Source organism: Tubulanus polymorphus, chromosome 3 (assembly GCF_964204645.1).
Source record: "Tubulanus polymorphus chromosome 3, tnTubPoly1.2, whole genome shotgun sequence".
NCBI lineage: Eukaryota > Metazoa > Nemertea > Palaeonemertea > Tubulaniformes > Tubulanidae > Tubulanus > Tubulanus polymorphus.
In genome coordinates this window covers 13,266,378-13,272,377 of record NC_134027.1, presented here as the reverse complement: position 1 = coordinate 13,272,377, position 6,000 = coordinate 13,266,378, and the positions used below count along the sequence as shown (strand labels likewise).

Genomic DNA, 6,000 nt, shown 5'->3' with positions numbered 1-6,000 from the left:
TAAAGAAAGCGTGACGTTGACTACAGTGTATGTGAAGCAGATGGAAAATCAATTTGAAGTGGCATGGAATATGGCAGCAGATCACTTGACTAGGCAAGGGGATAGATGGAAAGAGTTGTATGACAGAAGAGCTAAGAGTGCAGTGTTAACGCCTGGTGATATGGTGTTGGTCAAACGTGAAGGATTCAGGGAACGGCATAAATAAGCTGACCGCTGGGAATCGGTACCTTATATCGTGGAAAACAAGGTAACTGGAGATGTGCCTGTTTACGAGGTAAAAAGAATGGAAGGTGGAGGTAGGAGGATTCTGCATAGGAATAAGTTATTACCTTTGGCTACTCCTTTGCGTGACAGTGAGGAATCATTCCAAGGAAAGGAAGCAAACCTAAATCCAGTTACTCCAGAGAAATTTGTTTTCGGTAATACTAATATGCCGGAGGAAGTAGTTGTCGAAGTAGCAGGCGATAGGTCCGACGAGGAAGACTGGGTACTTGTCTCACACGATGTGGAAACTGCGGAGGAACCTCCTGTCGTTGAGTCTGAGAATGCGGGTGCGGACACCGTGTTATCTCGAAGTTCTAATGAGAGAGTTTCTCCAGCTCCAATTTCTGAGGAAATTGTGCGATCGGATATGTCTCCTGTTCCGGAATCACCGGGAGCTGATGAAACAATCGATTCTGTGGAGCATCCATTTTTGATTAACGCGGACACTCCTCCGTTGAGCCCTTTGTCTGTGGATAGCGTGCCAGTTAGTTCATCCTCTGTTCCAACATCACTGGATGTTGACAAGCCGAGTCCGAGTTCGGAGGAGCGTCTTGTGCCACGACCGCGGACGAGACGACCCCCAGCTTGGCAGCATTCGGGAGAATTTCTAAAGTTTAACATGCAAACGGATCGTAGGAAGATTGAATTGTTTCTGGAATATGCAAAAATTCCGGAGGTTTTAGAGAATCCTAAATGGTTAGATGCGCTTACTGATCCGGACTGGTATAGAATAGAATGTAACATGTAATCTCGTTTGGTATATGCAATGTGATATAAAAAAAATAAAAGAAAAAAAACTATTCAAAAAAGGGGAGGGAACGTGTTGTCACATCGTTTATTGTATCATGTGGTTGACTGTTGAAATCAGTTGTTGTTGGCCTTGACATTTTATACTTCTTATTATGCTGTCCCAGTTCGTGTACAGTTTGTTCAGATACACTTTGAAATATCAAGGACGATATTTTACGGCTCTGGGGAGTATGTGACAGACATTCATAAATGACATTTGGTGAGTAGTCTCTTGTTTTCTGGAACGACAGTCCAGGCTGTGGCGCCCTCTCATTTATGTTCTGGTTGTGGGTTTGATCTCATGATGTGGGTCGTATTGATTCCGCGAATGGCGGTAACATAGCTGGTTGATGAATAAATATTTGATAGTTATTATAAGATATTGTGTTTGTCGCAAGTTTGTCGGTTGGTGGAGAGGCGAGGAAGGAACTCCTTTTTACTGGTGATTGAAGCCAAAGGCCAAGGTTGTACTGTTACGGACGAAACTCCAGGGCCGAAATACCCAATTCCTTTTCGGATCCAAGCTCCAGGGTCGAACAACACCCATAAAACTAACGACGACACCAGACGTATAATATTACAACGTCGAACATTTATTAAAGTACTGTGGCTGGTACTGACTGTGGTCAGTAAACATATATTTATATAGGTACAGTTTATAGGGGTAAGTCAAGTATAAACACTGAATGATTCACACTGAACAGACTGAAGTCAGTATACCATAGAAACACTATACATACAATAACTGTAACACAACTGGGTAACAATACACTTCCAACAAAGCTGCTGCGACGAGGAACAAGGGAATCGTCGGATTGTCGGATCGATACTACAACGTGTGCGACCCCTGATTACCCCTCACGATCGCTGGAGGAGAAGGGCGTTCACATTAGTTTTACAATTACTGCAATTATAAGCCTAATGAGGTACTTCTCTTCTATTTGCAGACTGTACAATTATTAGTTACTTTAATGGCTACTTTAATACTTCATCGACACTGTTTTATTTCAAATAAAGATATTTCATAACATGTACAAGGTATGGTAGGATCAACCGTCTAAAACTGTTTTGGAATAAATAAATATGTGACTAAACTTAAAGATTTTGTTTACTTTTCTGAGTTTTACAGTAAAATTTCAATTAAAAAAAAAAGAAAACTACTGTTCAAAATTGATTTTTAGCTATGTAGAATTGAAATTTTATTGAAATTTCTGGAATGATATCACGAGGCCGACATTATAATATAACAGTGGTTTAACTTGAGGAAAAGGAGCGAGGGTTAATACTGCTGCCCAATAAGCTATGGTTTGGACCCATGGGCCTAAAAGTCTATTTATTTTTGATTGTCCGCGATCTTATTGGGATATTTTGCTTAATTCTGGGTGTGCATACCTCAAATAGGTCTTAATCGAACCAGTGAAGTTGTGCAGTCCAGAAATAAAATATTTTTCTAATTCATTTAAATCGATATCTTTGAACTGTAGTATCTGTTCATTCATATTTATAAGTAATTTTTTTATTAAAATTGATATTTTCATCAACTCGTTAATTACTCGTTACTTTTAAACATAAAATAAGAATTTAACGCATATAAATATAAATATTCACTGTTTTAAATATGAATTATTTCACTCGTTAATTACTCGTTACTTTTTATATTGAAAATAAGAATTTAACGCATATAAATATAAATATTCAATGATTTAAATATGAATTATTTCAATCACACTTTACTAACACTTTTAATGTTTAAAAATCTAACTCATACCAAATATAAATATTGAAATATGTTTAAAATATATCTATAGGCCTATATCTATTTATAAGAGCTCGTTAATTAGGCCTACTCGTTACTTTTTTACTCACACTTTAATAACACTTTTATATTGAATAATCTATCAATTTATATGTTATTCATGTAAATTATGTTTATATATATATATATATATATATATATATATATATATATATATATATATATATATATATATATATATATCAATATTTTAAGAGTAATAGGGGTAATGGGCTTTCAGGTTAAAGGTTGAGGGGGCGAGTGAGTAAAAAAATGAAAATAACAATAATTTACAGTTGAATTAGGAGTGTGCGCGACTAATTCAACAGTAAATTATTGTTATTTTCATTTTTTTACGAGCTCGACCCTTCGACCTTTGACTTGAAAGCCCATTACCCCTATTACTAATAGCACAGGAGCACGCGATCGTATTGCGATCGTACGCTAATCTTACCATCGTTAGAAAAGCACTTCCGTTCATAGTTACATGAAGAGGAGCACAATAGCACAGGAGCACGCGATCGTATTGCGATCGCACGCTATTCTTACGATCGTTAGAAAAGCGCTTCCGTTCATAGTTACATGAAGAGGAGCACAATAGCACAGGAGCACGCGATCGTATTGCGATCGTACACTAATCTTACGATCGTTAGAAAAGCACTTCCGTTCATAGTTACATGAAGAGGAGCACAATAGCACAGGAGCACGCGATCGTATTGCGATCGCACGATATTCTTACGATCGTTAGAAAAGCACTTCCGTTCATAGTTACATGAAGAGGAGCACAATAGCACAGGAGCACGCGATCGTATTGCGATCGTACGCTATTCTTACGATCGTTAGAAAAGCGGGCACTTCCGTGCTATAATAAAGAGGAGCGTAGTAACATTACAATAGCAGTATAAAAGCATAGAATCGCAAAATTGTACAATAGCACATATTTTCTATAGAATAACGTTTATAAAAGCAAGAACATCAAATATAATGCTATTCTTGCTATTCAGAAATATCGCACCTTTCTCCGAAAAGATCGTGGACAATCAAAAATAAATAGACTTTAGGCTCGCCATCGCATTTTTTTTTTTAAATCGTGTAGTTGCCAATTGTACATTTTCGGGCTCGAACCCACTCTCAGGACTGGATGAAGTCCTGAAATGAATCATTCAGGTTGCATCTAAAACATTAAAATCAATATCGGAACGAAAAACCCGAATGGTGGTTAGAGGTAAGTTTGTTCTTTAGACAATTCAATTCAAAATATTTATTTGCATAGAATACAATATCTAGACATATATAAAATCTACACAGACAAGTTCAAGTTCAAGTTCAAGTTCAAATTTATTTCACAGAAAGCATGATAGGCTATGTACACAGGTTGAGAGAAAACAAACAATAAAATTTACAATTTTTTTAAACAAAGCACAATTATAAAAAGCGAGAGAGAACAGTAGCTTTCAGTGTGGGCCAAGCAAAGCCTTTAGGCCGCTGTCGCAAGCACCCAGGGAATAAAAACGAAAGGGAAATGAAGAAATAAAGTGGAAGGAAATGAAAGTTGATGATTTTTGATAATTTCAGGAGAGTTTATATGAGTAAGCTAGAGGGTTCAGGAGAGTGAGCAATTATAGATCGTCAAAGTCGCCCCATAACCGATGCACTTCCGGTACTAAACATAAATGATTTGAATTTGTGTACTCGGAGCAACCCCTACTGCAACATTGGTGAGTGGAGGTTGTTGATGATATCGAAGTCGGAGCTTCACATTGGCATTTGTGTTAGCACGGATTAAACGACAAATATAACACGTCACGACGTCCACGGCAGCTGGCAGTCTGTTCATAACTCATAATTTGCGATCGAGAACCAAGGACAAGGTTTAATTTATTGTCCTATCATAATTTCTTGCCTTGTCCCACGGGGACATGTAGCCTAAATTGTAATCACACAGGGGCTCGTATTTGAAAAGTTTGGGGGTGAACTGTAGTCAGTAACTAGTAGTTAGCAGGTCGATTAAAATACGTAGATTTACGTATCTACGTAAATTTATGTACTGTACGTAAATTTACGTATTTAGCTATTGAGAAAGTTTGCAAGTTTTCACCGTTATGCACTCTCTTTGATTTTGATGTTTTATCTCGACTCCATATTGTATTTAAAGTTACGGTGTGGCTACTCGTACGGACCCGTACGGATTACTCTGGAGGCTATTCGTACAGAACTAGGATCTGTACGCTAATAACTGTCGCTGATTGGCTGATTAACACCGTGCATGCGTACAGAGGTGCGCGACTTAGAAAATTCAAGGAAAGTGTGGAGAATAGAGTTAGGCTAGAGAAAAATAGAGTGGATCGAGCGAGACTCGAACCCGGGCCAGTAAATTACTAGTGCAGCATCATACCACTAGACCACCCAGCTCGCTGACAGTCGGTCGAATGTTTTAACTACATATAGCCTCACCTTACCCTAACCCTATCCCTTCCCATACGAACATTCCAGAGTAATCCGTACGAACCTGTCACCCCTATTAACACAGTTGAGATAGAAATACCAAACTTTTTCAAAAAGAACTTCGATCATTGGTTAATATTATGGAGTGAAAGCCAATCAGATGTGCCGTCTGATACAGGGTGTACCACTGGCCTAAAGTAGGGGCTAGGCCTATAGGTTATTCTTTGACCTACGTAAAATTATGTACGATACGTAAATTTACGTAGATACCTAAATCTACGTATTTTAATCAACCTGGTTAGTTACCTAATTGTTGGTGGTAAGCTTTTTATAATCGGATAGGCTTATACCAATATGTGGTTTGTGATATCCGATCGTGAAACTAAACCACAGTCAGGTTACTGACTACCAGTATCCCTGATACTATATATATATATATATATATATATATATATATATATATATATATATTATATAAAGAAAAGGGTGGAAACTCCTATACCTACAGACATTTCGATTTAAAACTCAGAATACGTTCACTTGATGAATAAATTCTGGTTGTGAACAAAATATAAGATATTGTGCTTCGATTGATGTATCGTTTGTTGGATTTAGACGCTGAAATCACCACAAGCTCTTCACTTGAAGTTGAAAGGTAGAGGATTTTTGCTGCCATAGCAATTGCAGTACAAGTTATTTTGGGGGTC

General features: G+C 37.6%; 1 protein-coding gene across 1 annotated transcript in view; it reads left to right on the top strand.

Annotated features, from left to right (window-relative positions):
* The first annotated feature begins 4,410 nt into the window (after nt 1-4,410).
* LOC141902037 (protein kish-B-like) overlaps nt 4,411-6,000 on the top strand; it is a 40,810-nt gene continuing 39,220 nt past the window's right edge. Inside the window, exon 1 of the mRNA XM_074789674.1 lies at nt 4,411-4,719. The gene's annotated coding sequence lies outside the window, so the exon portion shown is untranslated. The remainder of the gene's footprint in view (nt 4,720-6,000) is intronic.